The 15,977-nt window shown below is 43.4% G+C and overlaps 1 protein-coding gene across 2 annotated transcripts in view; it reads left to right on the forward strand.

Annotated features, from left to right (window-relative positions):
* Positions 12,584-15,977, forward strand: part of SPATS2 (spermatogenesis associated serine rich 2) — a 137,318-nt gene continuing 133,924 nt past the window's right edge. Inside the window, exon 1 of one of the 2 annotated variants that reach the window (XM_021091602.1) lies at positions 12,584-12,894. The gene's annotated coding sequence lies outside the window, so the exon portion shown is untranslated. The remainder of the gene's footprint in view (positions 12,895-15,977) is intronic. The other variant, XM_013988258.2, reaches the window with a different exon arrangement.

Here is a 15,977-nt window from a genome sequence, read left to right on the forward strand (position 1 = left end):
TATAAGGGCCATTTCCCTCCATAAAATATTTCACCTGTATCAAACTCTTTTAGTTTATTCATCTTCCCTTCTCGTTCCCATCCATAGACGTATGTAATTGAATCATATCAGGGATACAATTTTATAGTTTTTCCCCCTCACTGAATCATAAGCCTTTATATATATATTACTATGAAGACTTCATACATATATATTTTTTATAGAAATATAATTCACATACCATAAATTTACCCTTTTAAAGTACACAGTTTAGGAGTTCGTGTTGTGGCTCAGCAGAAATGAACCTTACCAGCATCCATGAAGATGCAGATTTGATCCCTGGCCTCACTCAGTGGGTTAAGAATTCAGTGTTGCTATGAGCTGTGGTGTACGTAGCAGATGAGGCTTGGATCTGACGCTGCTGTGACTATGGTGTAGGCTGGCAGCTACAGCTCCAATTTGACCCCTAGCTTGGGAACCTCCATATGCTGCAAGTGCAGCCCTAAAAAGACAAAAATAAATAAATAAATAATATACAGTTTGGTAGTTTTTTTAGTGGTATATTGATGAGGTTGTAACCACAAACACTAATTCCAGAACATTTTTACCCTCCCCAAAAGAAACCCCATACCTATGAGCCATCACTCTCCATTCTCTCCTCCCCCAGCCCCTGGCAACTACTAATTTACTTTCTGTCTCTATGGATTTGCCTATTCTGGACATTTTAAACAAATGGAATCATATAATGTCTACTTTTGTATCTGACTTCTTTCACTTAGCATAATATTTTCAAGATTTGTCCATTTGTAGCATGCATTATTATTATGCATTTTAAGTTTTTTTTTTCAAATAGCATAACTATATTTTAATGCTATATAACATTCCCTTCTTGGGAGACATTTTATCTATCTATCTATAAAGAATGCTGCATTGATATTTTCATGCTTCTAATTCATCTATTTTCTTGAATTATTTCAGAATAAACTCCCTTGGGTGGGATTACTGGGTCAAAGGGTATGAACATTTTTATGACTCTTGTCAATATTGCTCTTAAATTGTGCTGCCCAGAACTAAATGCAATTCTCAGATGTGTTCAGACAGAACAGGGTACTGTGGAGCTATTAAGTTCTCAAGGTCTGGACAATATATCATCCTTTAAATCAAGTAGCCTACGAATTTATTAGCTTTTTTTGTTGTTGTTGCTCATTGAGCTTATAGCCAACTAAAGCCCTGATGTCTTTTTCTAGGGAATATGTGTTCAGGCTGTGTTAGCGTCTACTCTGGGACCTAGGAGGCTTCTGAGATCTCTCTGGTTGGAATTTAGTATTTCTTTTTTGCGCGGAAGTCTCGCCTGTGGCCTGTGGAAGTTCCTAGGGAGTGAACCAGTGCCACAGCAGTGACCTGAGCTGCAACAGTGACAATGCCTGATCTTTAACCTGCTGAGCCACATGCATGGAACTTAGTATTTCTTTTTCTTTTTTCTTTAATAGTAGGTGAGCCTAACAAGCTAACAGAAATCCGGGTTATTGCAGTCCCAGCTGAGAACTGAAGATGGCGCCTTAAGGCTGTCACAAGGGTAAAATATGGCCCTTGACTTTTTTTTTTGTCTTTTTTATGGCCACACCCGGGGCTTATGGAAATTCCCAGGCTAGGGGTCAGATCAGAGCTGCAGCTGCCGGCCTATGCCAAAGCCACAGCAACTCCGGATCTTTAACCCAATTATCGAGGCCAGAGATTGAACCCGAGTTGTTAATGTATACTTAGTTGGGTGCGTTACTGCTGAGCCACAAGGGGAACTCCTGTCCCTTCACTGTTTTTTTAGGATCTGGTAGTGGCACCTCCTTGGTGGGTTCATTTCAAGAGTTCAATCCCCTCCTTTTCTTGGGAAGGTGAGAGCAACTGTGAAGTTGTCTTTGGGTGTTATTGAGGGCAAACTGCAAATGAAGTTTTATGGACGTCCTTTGATCTCCTCAGAACCTCTGCAGCAATCTTGGAGTTCCCGTCGTGGTGCAGTGGTTAACAAATCTGATTAGGAACCATGAGGTTGCGGGTTCGATCCCTCCCCTTGCTCAGTGGGTTGACGATCCGGCGTTGCCCTGAGCTGTGGTGTAGATTGCAGACGCGGCTCGGATCCTGCGTTGCTGTGGCTCTGGCGTAGGCCGGTGGCTACAGCTCCGATTGGACCCCTAGCCTGGGAACCTCCATATGCCGCAGGAGTGGCCCAAGAAAAGGCAAAAAGACAAAAAAACCCAAAAAAACAAAAAACCTCTGCAGCAATCTTATCTCCTGTTAGAGCTTTGCTTAAACACAAATTTCATGCCATTGCCTTGGTTTTTGGAGTTCACATGGTGAGAAGCTGATTGTTTTGGTTTCTCTTCATGTTGCTGGCCATCTCTTTCTCTTAGTCACTGCTAGGCATTGAAACTTGTTCAAGTAACTGGTTTTGTTTGTTTTGCTAAGGATGGTTTTGAACAAAAAATGCAGAAAATTTACATAGAGTTCCAGCTAAATGAGGAATTATTTCATTTCTATAATTTGTGGCTTTCTTCATTTTCCTTTTCATTTTCTTCCCAACTCTCTTCTTTTTCCCCACCTCTCATCCATCTGCTTACTTGCAAACTATTACATCCTTCAGCAAGACTTTGGATTTTCTGGATTTAAACCTCATTGATAAGTTTATTATATAAAAAAAAAATTTTTTTTTTTTGCCTTTGACAAAATCCAACATCCATTTCTGATAAAAACCCTTCAGAAAGTGGGCATAACGGGAACCTACCTCAACATGATAAAGGCCATATACGACAAACCCACAGCGAACATCATTCTCAATGGGGAAAAGCTGAAAGAATTACCGATGAGATCAGGAGCAAGACAAGGATGTCTGCTCTCACCATTATTCTTCATTGATAAATTTAATAGAGCAGTGCCCTGCATGGAAAAGTTGGAAGGGAATAATTTTTTTTTTTTTTTTTTTTTTTGCTTTTCTAGGGCTGCACCCATGGCATATGGAGGTTCCCAGGCTAGGGGTCTAATCAGAGCTGTAGCTGCCAGCCTACGCCAGAACCACCAGAATGCCAGATACGAGCTAAGTCTGTGACTTACACCACAGCTCACGGCAATGCCGGATCCTTAACCCACTGAGCAAGGCCAGGGATCGAACCCGCCACCTCATGATTCCTAGTCAGATTCGTTAATCACTGAGCCACAATGGGAACTCTGGAAGGGAATAATTTCAACCCATTCTGTGCCAGACCTTAATTTCATCTCTGGGTTAAGAAAGATTTGGGGGAACATTCTTTGCTGGACAGTGACTGAGTCAGCATGAGAACCTGGCTTTGCAAGCATCACTTACAGTGGTATTTTCCCTACCATCAATAGGTCAGGCACACTTCAGATGAACTATTATCAGAAAAGAAATGGGAAGGGTATAGGGGAAGTAGAAATGTCTTTTATTCATATATTTCCCAGTCATGGATCTAAAGGCCAGTGAGGCTCATGTTACTCCCCCACCTCCCCTTCCTACCCATAACTACCAGTTTGGACTTGGCTGTGCCCAAAGCATGCAGAAGTTCCCAGGCCAGGAATCAAACCAAGCCATAGCAGTTACCTGAGCCATAGCAGTGACAACACCTAGTCCTTAACTGCTAGGCCACCAGGGAATTCCATCTTGCTACTTTTGCTTTTTCATTCCTAGGGTTCACAACAGAGGGTGCAAATTTACTGCCTTTCTGTGTAATTTGGGTTGGAAAGCACTTGTTCATTTTATATCCCGTGACTGGGAACTTTGCCTCTTAGCAGTTAACTTTTCTTGTACAGCCAAGAGACTGATCATTTCAGGCCCATCTCCCTTCAAAATTGAATTATTTTTTTTTTTTTCTTTTCGGCTGCACCCTCAGCATGTGGAAGTTCCCGAGCCAGGGACTGAACCTGAGCCTCGGCAGCAACCAGAACCACAGCAGTGACAATGCCAGATCCTTAACCTGCTGAGCTACAAGGGAACTCCTCTCTTTTTCTTTTTTTTTTTATTACTCAAATGAATTTATCAAGTCTGTAGTTGTATAATGCTCATAACAATCTGATTTCACAGGATTTCCATCCCACAGCCCAAGTACATCCCCCAACCCCCCCAAACTGTCTCTTCCAAGACCATAAGTTTTTCAATGTCTGTGAATCAGCATCTGTTCTGCAAAGAAGTTCATTCTGTCCTTTTTTCAGATTCCACATGTCAGTGAAAGCATTTGATGTTGGTGTCTCATTGTATGGCTGACTTCACTTAGCATGATAGTTTCTAGGTCCATCCATGTTGCTAAGAATGCCGGTATTTCATTATTTTTAATGGCTGAGTAATATTCCATTGTGTATATGTACCACATCTTCTTGATCCACTCCTCTGTCGATGGACATTTAGGTTGTTTCCATGTCTTGGCTACTATAAATAGTGCTGAAATGAACATCAGAGTACATGCGTCTTTGGGAATCATGGTTTTCTCTGGATAGATGCCCAGGAGTGGGATTGCTGGATCAAATGGTAGTTCTATGTTTAGTTTTCTGAGGAATCTCCATACTGCTTTCCACAGTGGTTGCACCAATTCACAATCCCACCAACTAGGGTTGGGTTCCTTTTTCTCCACACCCTCTCCAGCACTTCTTGTTTGTAGACTTTTGGATGATGGCCATTCTGGCTGGTGTAAGGTGGGATGTCAGAGTGGTTTTGATTTGCATTTCTCTAATAATGAGTGATGTTGAACATCTTTTCATGCGTTTCTTGGCCATCTGTATGTCTTCTTTGGAGAACTGTCTGTTTAGATCTTCTGCTCATTTTTTTTGATAGGCTTGTTTTTTTGGTATGGAGCTGCAGAAGGTGTTTATAAATTTTGGAGATTAATCCCTTGTCAGTCAATTCACTTGCAAAGATTTTCTCCCATTGTGTGGGTTGTCTTTTTGTGTTGTTTAGGGTTTCCTTTGCTGTGCCGAAACTTTGAAGTTTGAGTAGGTCCCATTTGTTTATTTTTACCATCATCATTGCTGTAAGAGGTGGATCTGAGAAGATGTTGCTGTCGTTTATGTCAGAGAGTGTTTGGCATATGTTTTCCTCTGAGAGTTTTATAGTGTCTGGTCTTATATCTAGGTCTTTAATCCATTTGGAGTTTATTTTTGTGTATAGTGTTAGGGAGTGTTCTAATTTCATTCTTTTCCATGTGGCTGTCCAGTTTTCCCAGTACCACTTATTGAACAAACTGTCCTTTTTCCATTGTATATCCTTGCCTCCTTTATCATAGATTAGTTGGCTGTAGGCGCATGGGTTTAATTCTGGGCTTTCTATCCTGTTCCACTGATCTATATTTCTGTCTTTGTGCCAGTACCATATGGTTTTGATGATTGTTGCTTTGTAGTATAGTCTGAAGTCAGGGAGCCTGATTCCTCCAGCTCCATTTTTCTTTTTCAGGATGTCTTTGGCTATTCTGGGTCTGTTGTGCTTCCAAACTTTAAAATATTTTGTTCGAGTTCTATGAAAAGTGTCCTTGGTAATTTGATAGGGATTGCTCCTCTCTTTTTCATCATGCTTTTTTTTTTTTTTTTTTTTTTTTTTTGCTTTCTAGGGCCACACCTGTGGCACATGGAGATTCCCAGGCTAGGGGTCGAATTGGAGCCATAGCTGCTGGCCTGTGCCACAGCCACAGCATTGCAGGATCCGAGCCGCGTCTGTGACCTACACCACAGCTCATGGCAATGCCAGATTCTGAACCCACCGAGGGAGGCCAGGGATCAAACCTGCAACCTCATGGTTCCTAGTCAGATTCTGCTCTGCTGTGCCATGACGGGAACTCCTGTTTCTTGTTCTCATGTTCATTTCTTTGCTGATGTCACTCTTCTATAATATTTTTTCCTCTCTGCTCATTTAAACCTTTACACTTCTTTTATGATCCAGCTTAAGTTTTATCACTAAGTGACACCTTCACGGATTAACTCCATCTTCAGTACTCTTACCTCCTGGAATTCCTTCAGCATTCTTGTCTAGTCTGTACCACTCATTCATTTTTTTTTCTTTGTCTTTTTGCCATTTCTTGGGCAGTTCCTGCAACATATGGAGGTTCCCAGGTTGGGGGTCAAATCGGAGCTGCAGCCACCAGCCTATGCCAGAGCTGCAGCAATGCAGGATCCGAGCCGTGTCTGCGACCTACACCACAGCTCACGGCAACGCTGGATCCTAACCCACTGAGCAAGGGCAGGGTTCGAACCCGCAACCTCATGGTTCCTAGTCGGATTTGTTAACCACTGCGCCACGACGGGAACTCTGGTACCATTCATTCTATCAAGCATTTTCTTACATGTTGCAATATAGTCATTCTCTATGTGTTTGTTAAGTCTTATCTCCTTGACTGTATCAAAGCCCTCTGACAGTAGGACTATCTTCTGGTGCAGATAACGAGACATTGACTAAAAATGTTATATTGCTATTTAACAATTTAGAGCCCCACTTTCCTTATTTGTTAAATGAGGATAATGATGCTTGCATCACGGGGATGTTGGGACATTCAAATGAGATAATGTGTTGAGAGCACTTTATAAACCATAAAATATTTTACACAGGGTGGCGTTGTCACTTTTTAAAAAATGGTAACAGACTGTCTAAAGGAAAGAGCACACTGGGGAGTTCCCTTTGTGGCTCAGTGATTAATGAACTGACTAGCATCTATGAAGATGAGAGTTCAATCCCTGGCCTTGTTCATTGGGTTAAGGATCCAGTGTTTCCATGAGCTGTGGTGTAGGTCCCAGACGCAGCTCAGATCTGGCGTTGCTGTGGCTGTGGTGTAGGCCAGCAATTGTAGCTCCGATTCAATCCTTAGCTTGGGAACTTCCACATGCTGCAGGTTTGGCCCTAGAAAAACAGAAAAAAAGACAAAACAACAACAAAAACAAAAACAATTCAAACTTTGATAATTTAAAGCCTCCAGCTTAAACATCTGATACACAACTTCAGATATGCTACTCATGTCTCTGATCCTCTCTTTTGTTATCTGTGAAATGGGAAATGCCAACCTAGTCAACCACCTTTAATAGAAGTTTATAGAGTGGATATTCAAAGAAATATTATTCCATAGTTCCCACTGTGGCACAGTGGAAACAAATCTGACTAGGAACCATGAGATTGCGGGGTCGATCCCTGGCCTCGCCCAGTGGGTTAAGGATCTGGCATTGCCATGAGCTGTGGTGTGGGTTGCAGACGCAGCTCGGATCTGGCCATTGCTGTGGCTGTGGCGTAGGCCAGAAGCTACAGCTCCGATTCAACCCCTAGCCTGGGAACCTCCATATGCCGCAGGTGCAGCCCTAAAAGGACAAAAAGACCAAAAAAAAAAAAAATTAAAAAAATAAAAAGAAATATTAATCCTGCACAGAAGTCTCTTGGGAGAAAAAAGTTTCCTGGGTGGGTGGGGGAGCCGTATACTACATAGTGCATTGCCTTCAATATTAACAAAGCACATGACCCTATCAAATGCTCTGGGAAGTAAACCAATCTACCTTGATTTTACCGGTATTTCACAAACTTATTTGGACCTAGGATAGTTTTTTCAGCTAACATCTATTCAGCATTCCATGAAACTAAATTTCTAGGACACAGTGTGGACTGTCAGGATGAGCATTCTTAGATATCAGAGGTAGTCCCAGCAAAGGGAAAAGTACACCCTTATGAGATGTTCTCAGTTGGTCTTCCTGCCTGTTATGGTTTATAGCTTCAGCTTTAGTCAACAGACTTTAACTGTGTCTTTTTTTCCCCCTAATAAAAGCATGGGATCTGACAGTCACTTCAGATATAAAATATCAACTCGAACGAAAACATGAGAAAAGTTCTGATCTCAGAGATCTATTTGAAAATATATTAAATTGAGTCATGTTATAGACTGAGAGTGTGGGGTTAATAGATGCAAACTATTGCATTTGGAGTGGATAAGCAATGAGATCCTGCCATATAGCACAGGGAACTATATCTCATCACTTGTGATGGAACACGATGGAGGATAAGGTGAAAAAAAGGATGTGTATATATATATGTATGTATAACTAGGTCACTTTGCTGTACAGCAGAAATTGACCGAACATTGTAAATCAAGTATAATAAATTTTTTTTTAAATAAGAAAAAAATAAATTGGGTCATGCTAATTTCCGCAGAATATATCTGCCAGGGTGACAATTACTCTGTGATTTATCTTTAGTTCTAATTTTGCCTCAGTCATTAGGTAAGATGGGATAAATCCAGTCTCTTAAGGCTGACCCAAGATATACGGATTAAAATTTTTTAAATGTTTATATCCATTCTTTTTTAGGTTCTTTCCCCATATAGGCTGTCACAGATTATTGAACTGATTTTTCCCAAGCTATATAGTAAGTCTTTGTTACCTATCAGTTTTGTATATAGTAGTGTGTATATTGCCAATCCCAACCTCCCAATCCATCCCTCCCTCCAGTATTTTCCCTTTGGTAACCATATGTTTGGTTTTGAAATCTTTGAGTCTCTTTCATGAATAAGTTTGTTTGCATCATCTTAAAAATTATGTTTCATATATTAGTGATCTCATATATTTGTCTGTCTGACTTCACTTAGTATGATAATATCTAGGTCCATCCATGTTGCTACAAATGTCACTATTTTGTTCTTTTTTGTGGCCAAGTAATATTCCATTGTATATATGTACCACATCTTCTTTATCCATTCTCTGTCAGTGGACATTTAGGTTGCTTCCATGCCTTGGCTATTGTAAATAATGCTGTAGTGAATATTGAGGTTCATGTATCCCTTTCGAATTATGGTTTTGAGTATATGCCCAGGAGTAGGATTGCTGGAGCATATAGTAATTCTATATTTCGTTTTTTCAGGAAGCTCCACACTGCTCTCCACAGTGGTTGCACAAACCTACATTCCCACTAGCAGTGTAGCAGGGTTCCCTTTTCTCCACATCCTCTTTAGCGTTTATTGTTTGTAGACTTTTTTTTTTGTCTTTTTGCCATTTCTTGGGCCGCTCCTGTGGCATATGGAGGTTCCCGGGCTAGGGGTCAAATCGGAGCTGTAGCTGCCAGCCTACGCCAGAGCCACAGCAACGCGGGATCCGAGCCGCGTCTGCGACCTACACCACAGCTCACGGCAACGCCGGAACCTTGACCCACTGAGCAAGGGCAGGGATCGAACCCGCAACCTTATGGTTCCTAGTCGGATTCGTTAACCACTGCGCCACGACGGGAACTCCTGTTTGTAGACTTTTTGATGATAGCCTTTCTTTTTCTTTTTTTTTTTTTTGTCTTATTAGGGCTGCACCTGCGGCATATGGAGGTTCCCAGGCTAGGGTCTAATCAGAGCTGTAGCTGCTGGCCTACACCACAGCCACAGCAACACCAGATCCAAGCCGTGTCTGTGACCTACACCACAGCTCACAGCAACACTGGATCCTTAACCCACTGAGTGAGACCAGGGATTGAACCTGAAACCTCATGGTTCCTAGTCGGATTCGTTTCCACTGCACACAACGGGAACTCCCAATAGCCATTCTGACGGATGTGAGATGATATCTCATTGTAGTTTTGATTTGCATTTCTCTAATAATTAATGGTGTTGAGCTCTCTCCATGGGTTTTTTGTATGAACCAAGATATATGGATGTTATTTCTAAATAGTCTTCTGTTGTTGTCCTTAGCACTTACTGTAATCATTTCAGAAATTTGGTTGTTTTTGTGGCTTCTTCAGAGGAGGTTGCAGCATTGTATGTTGGATTTATCACAGTATTTCTTTTCCTCCAGTATAATTTACAGACATTTTAAACAATTTGCCACTATTTTAAAGCAGGAAATGATCACTTTGTTTTAATGTGAAGTATGGCACTTAAAATGGAAAATGTTTATGTAAAGAAAAATGATAAAATTAATCTTTATAACCCAGGTCCGAAACGTATTTTTGAAACATTTGTTCAATGTCCTTTTAGAGAGGTTGAGTGCTGCATGATAAATGGTCGGCCGTAAGTTGCAGTAGCCCTCTTGAAAATCTCACTCAACAAAACATTTGAAGTCTTGTGACCCAACCTCCTTGAAGAGCCATTATTTTTTGACTAAAATCCTTGTGAAGAGTCTACCTCTACCATAACCTGAGGGACTTAGCCAACAGTTCCTCTCAACCACACTCAGAGCTCTTGCTTAGAGGAGATATGATTCCATTTTCCTTTGATCTGCCAGTGATGTTTTGACAGCTCTCATAGATGGGGCTTAGGCATTTTCCTTAATCTACCTCCCTTCTCTTTGAATGAAAATATCCACATATTAAAACTCTTTCCCGGGGTTCCCTTTGTGGCGTGGCAGAAAAGAATCCGACTAGAATCCATGGGGATTCAGGTTCAATCGCTGGCCTCACTCAGTGGGTCAGGGATCCTGCGTTGCTGTGAGCTGTGGTGTAGGTTGCAGATGTGGCTCGGATCCCATAGTTGCTGTGGCTGTGGCGTAGGCCATCGGCTGCAGCTCTGAGTTGACTCCTAGCCTGGGAACTTCCATACGCCATGGGTGCGGCCCTAAAAAGCAAAAAAGTAAAACTCTCTCCCATTAGACCAAAGGCTGTCATTGGGAAGGCGTCATGTCTTCCCTAATAGACTGCAAGATCTCCAAAAGTAGGGATTTAATTTTCCTCCCAAAGAAGAAACTATATTGGTTTTGCAACAGCATCAGGCCCCATAATGGTGGTTTCCAAGTGACCTCTGGTAGGTGAAATCAGTCATTATGGAATAAGATCTTGGATCCTACTGGTTCAGGTCTCATTTTTCAGTATGAAGTTTCCTATTAACCAGGGTCATATCATCCCATTCATTCCTACACTTTATGGAAAGGAAGGGGAATTGTGGAAGAATTAGTCACTCATTCTCTTTGTTCCTACACCACTCTGCACTTTTCTGTTTCAGCACTTATCACATGATATAGTTAATTATTTAATAGCTTTATCCTCCATTACAACTGGATACCCTCCTTGAGGATAATGATCTAGTTTTATTCTGTTAAGTGACCCACATCTAGAACAATGCCCACTGCTCATTGGGTGATCAATTTATCTAATGAAAAGAGAACAGTTTTACTTCTATTTGAGTCTTTGAAAGATTCAGTAGTAAGCAGCACATGGTATACTGCCCTAACTAGTGGGATGACCTACCTAGTCCTTTTTCTTTAGATCTGTAAATGATATGGGTGGATTAGGTTAGGCATTATTTAACTAGGGGCCAGTGGGCTCCAGAGGATTTTTGATCCTTCACTCCTTGCAAAGTTAAAAACCAAAGGACCTGATGACTTGGCAGAGATTACACTATTCCATTACTTGTCCTGAAACTGTAATAACAAATCTGTGAAAACCAAAACTACACTGTTTCTGTGGTGCCTATATACGCTCATATACACTCTGGCTTGTCATTGGTGCCTGTCCAGAGCCCCTTTTGCTTTGGTCTCAAAAGTTAAGAACACGGGGACAGATTCTTAATCACATTTTCAAGGTTGATTGCCTAAATACCCGACCTTTAAGCCACTCCTAATCATCAACCCCTTTGGCAATGCGGTGAGTGCTTCACACGTGAACACTGTCTAGAAAGGTGCACAATTAGAAATGGTTCTGGCCTTGGGGTGCTTGGGAAACTAACCACGAAGACAGAAGAATATTTAACATAAAGATTCGACCGTCAGTGTAACTGACCACAGCCGCCTAAAGGGATGCAGACAACTCAGTAGACTAGAAATCCAACGAGGAAATGGACTTGGGCAGTTGTGTCCGGGGTCATGGCAGAGGTCCCTCAGTTTGCTCCCGAAGTTATCCTCTGCCCAGCTGGGGAGGTGCACTGCTCCCCACCAACTCCTTACCAGCCTGTATGGATTCCCAGGAGGCTGAGTGGCTACGGAATCAGGACATTTCCCGTAGTCAGTGGTTCTGAAATGGCCTTTTGGAGTAAATCTTGGGTCGGGACAGAGGCAAAAGTGAAAGTGGTGTTAAGCTGTTGGGGCAGAGTCGTGGCACGGGAAGCGGGAGAAGCCTGGGAGACCAAGTCCCCGCCTGGACCTAGAGAGAAAAGCCCCTCTCGAGGTTCCCTTCGAGGCGGCCGCCTTCGGCAACCTCCGGGGAGTTTCGGCTCTTTCCGGCAGTTCCAGCTCAGGCCCTCTACTACCAGCACGCGCTGTGCCCCCCACCCCACTCCGCCCGGCTCTTTCGGGGCACGGGCCATTCTGCACGAGGGCACGATCTCTTGCCCCACCCGTCCTCACGTCCATCTACTTTGTTCCCTACCTATTCCTCCTATCCCTTCCCTTCCTCGTTCTTCCCAATCCCCGGACATCCGAGCTCCCTCAACTCGGGTGCCCGGCCCGGCGGGCAGTGCGAAGCGCGAGGGACCGGTCCACGAGAGGAGCGGTAACCCGACGGACTGGAGGCGCCTCTCTCCGCGAGCTTCCCCGCGCGCAGCTCCTCGGCTGGCCGGCCGCCTCACGCCTCCCTCGCGCACCGGTTGGCTGCAACGGCCTCGAGCTCGGCGCGCCGAGTTCGCGCCGGCGCGAGCACGCGCCCTGTGCGCTGGCTGGCCGGCGCGCACGCGCCCGAGCGGGCTGCGGGGCGGGGCGAAGAGCTCGAGCCCCGGCGAGGTCGGTGTAGATCCGCTGGCACTTCGGCCCCCAGCCGCCGCTGCGATTCCCAGCCCGCCACCCGGCTGAGGAGGGTAGCGAGGAAAGGGGCGGAGGGGCGGGGCGGCGCCCGGCTCCGAGAGAGCTGGGGGAGGAGCGCGGCGGCGACGGAGGTGGCTCTAGAAGAGCCGGAGGAGGCGGCGGAGGAGCTCCTTTCCTCTTCTCAGACCCCGGAGCGTCCCGGACGCAGAGCCGGAACTGGGGGGACGCGGAGACTGCGGAGGCCCGGGGTAGGTGAGGCTGAGGGTGCTGGGCGGAGGGTTGGTGGGGGATGAAGAGGGGCACAGAGGTGTAAAGAGCGGGCTTGAGGGAGGGCACGGGGGAGGGGGCAGTAGTTGGGGGTTGGGGTACCGAGAGGAGGGGGATGTGAGTCCTTGGGACCTGGAGTGCCCAGATGGTGAAAGGTTTCTGGGGTCAGTGGGGCGGGCGGAAGACACCGGGTCCGAATTGGGGGGTTTCCAGAAGCATAGGCCGGGGAAACAATGGAGTGAGGGGGGGACTCTTGGTGTGAGCTTGTGTGGGGCACTGGATTTTAAGAGACGAGAGATCGAAAGGCATGAAAGAATGGATCGTTTGGTATGAGAAGTACAATGAATTGAGAATTCATCGGGGATGCGTAAGGTCAGCTGTGTGGCTATCGGAGGTTCTTAGGATTTGGAGGCAAAGTAGGATTTAAAAATAAGAGATAGAAGGGCATTCTTGGAATTGAGGAGGGGCGGGAAACGGAACGGAAAATAAAGCAAAGAGGGGCAGAGAAAGAAAATAAATGCGGTTTGGATTTGAATTAAAGCGGAAGGGTAAATCCAGTTAGAGAGTATAGGGTAGGTGGACTGGAGTGGCATTTTTCTCCTAATTCATCCAGGATGACTGGCTTCTTTTAGAAGATGGATCTTTCTCTGGCATGTCCCTCTGCCAAGGAGTACAAGACACTCTTAATAATATGGTTATCCTGTGTAGTCCATTTATTTCATTGATAAAACATGCTTGTAATATTTCTTTCCCCTCTGTATAATTTACCTGTGGTTAATGAAGCAAGAGAGGACAGACCACTAAAAATAGGAATTGTGCTTTGAGTTTAGTTATTGATAATGCAGAGTTTAGGATGTTTGGGAGAGAACCACAAGTTTGTTTTTATTTAGCCTTGATAAAATCTAAGTTACTTGTACTTTGTTAGAATTACAGTTTCTCGATGAGAAATGGTCACGTACCACCTGCCACTGGTTTTATGCTTGTGAGAGCATTTGGGTTCTGCCTCAAGAAATTCTTGATGCCGATTTCAAATTATCAGGCTGCCTTGTACCTTCCAGTTTGAATTAAGGTGATTTGAAAATATTGTGGGGAAGTATTTCTGGGGTTATGATCTGTACATTTCCTTGATATGTGGATTTCCAGACCAGATTTTGAATGGTACTAGATATGACTCCTGATTTTGAAATTGTAGTTACCATTATGTGTTCATAAATAGTCCACATAAAGCTTTTTATTTGTTGGGCATTAAGTTTTGCTGACTCATCTAAGATTTCTGGGAATTTTTTGGTTTATATTTCTCAGCTAGGTCTTGCATAGTAGCATTAGACTATAAAGGTCCAAAAATATCTAAATTGTCACTTTTATGTTATAAAAACTGAATAAAGCGAAGAGTGCAGCTTCCTCATTAGTGATAATGAGGCTCTTGATTGACCTCTTAATGAGGCTAGGCAAGGTGGTAAGATTGTTTTGCATCATTATCTCATTTAATTTAATTCTCACAGTTATTTCCTATTTTATAAATTAAGAGATTAAATACTTTACTAGGTCACAGAGCTAGTAAATAAAGCTGAATTCGGACCCAGCTCCTTAAATCTTCCCTGCCTGGTTTTTCTTCCTGGTTTTTTCTCCTGATCTTGGTTGTAGCACGTATTGGTGGAAACTTGGGTCTCATATAGTGATTTAGACAAAGATTGGGTTGGTGGGATCTATCTGCAAAGTTTGTTGAAGGTTTATGGCTTCTGTGATTTAACAGATCTTCTGGGGTCTGGATAATAGGCAAAAACATCTTGCCAAGGGTTTGTCCTGTGAGCACACTTAATTTTCTGTTTAGTCTAGTATACTGCTGAAGTACTGTGCATACGTGGCAGTCTTCCTTGTAGAAGTCAAGACAGCCGGTTGTGAAGCCCAAACCAATTAACTCCGGGAAATAATCAAAAACTGCTGAGTGCTCAAGTGCCCTCCAAGCACCTGTTGAGTCTATAGTTGGTACTGGGCATTATCTCTAAATATAGACAGGATCCTCTTAGAAACCAGGAGTAAAACAACTAGAACTGAGAGAAACAGCTGGGGCCTGAGGGAGGAGCCAGAGGTTACCCACGAAACATCAGCATAGCTCCTGGAGGCTGATCCAGGAGCAGCAAAAGCTCCAGTGAGTGGCAGGAGGGGAGGGAATTTTTATTTGTTGAGCATTTAGGTAGTCTAGGGACTGGACTCAGTGTGTTTTATATATTTTACTTTTTTAGATCTTCAAACAACCCTTGTAAGGTAGCTGCGAGCATTATCCCCACGTTTCAGATGTTGCTCGGAAAGGTTAAGTAACTTAAAAATGGTAGTGAAAGAATTTTATATTTTCATTTTTATTATTATTATTTTGCTGCCTGCAGTTTCGATTGTAGAGCCACCATATTAAAACTGGGAACTTGCAATCACTCTAGGATCCACTTTGTTAGAAATAAAACTGATTATTTCAGTCGTGTGCTTACATTGGAGACTGGGAGGTAAAGCTTATATTTTTCTGATTTAATTGTTGGGAAGGAGAGCCCATTCAATTAGCAAATGACTTCCTGTAGAATATAATTCACCTTTTTTTTTTTCTTGTCTTTTTAGGACTGCACCTGTGGCATATGGAGGTTCCCAGGCTAGGGGTCTAATTGGAGCTGTTGCTGGCCTGTGCCACAGCCACAGCAACGCCAGATCTGAGTTGTGTCTGCGACCTACACCACAGCTCATGGCAATGCCAGATCCTTAACCCACTGAGCAAGGCCAGGGTTCGAACCTGCAAACCTCATGGTTCCTAGTGGGATTTATTTCTGCTGTGGCAAGACAGGAACTCCTAATTCACCTTCTAATATAAATTCTCATTATATACCAATGATGGGATATTGATATATATCTGTAGGTCTGTAGGTACATGAAACTGGCATGTCCATCCCTCCTTTTCTGAGTTCTTGACTTGCTGGCAAGTCACCTGGGCTCTGGAGGATTATAGTGAAGCATGCCTCTTGCAGACTTTTAAAACTTCTCTTGATCTGTTTTTGGCACAAAAATTTGACCACCTTTTTTTTTTT

The sequence above is a fragment of the Sus scrofa genome, chromosome 5 (genome assembly GCF_000003025.6).
Source record: "Sus scrofa isolate TJ Tabasco breed Duroc chromosome 5, Sscrofa11.1, whole genome shotgun sequence".
NCBI classification, from domain to species: Eukaryota; Metazoa; Chordata; class Mammalia; order Artiodactyla; family Suidae; genus Sus; species Sus scrofa.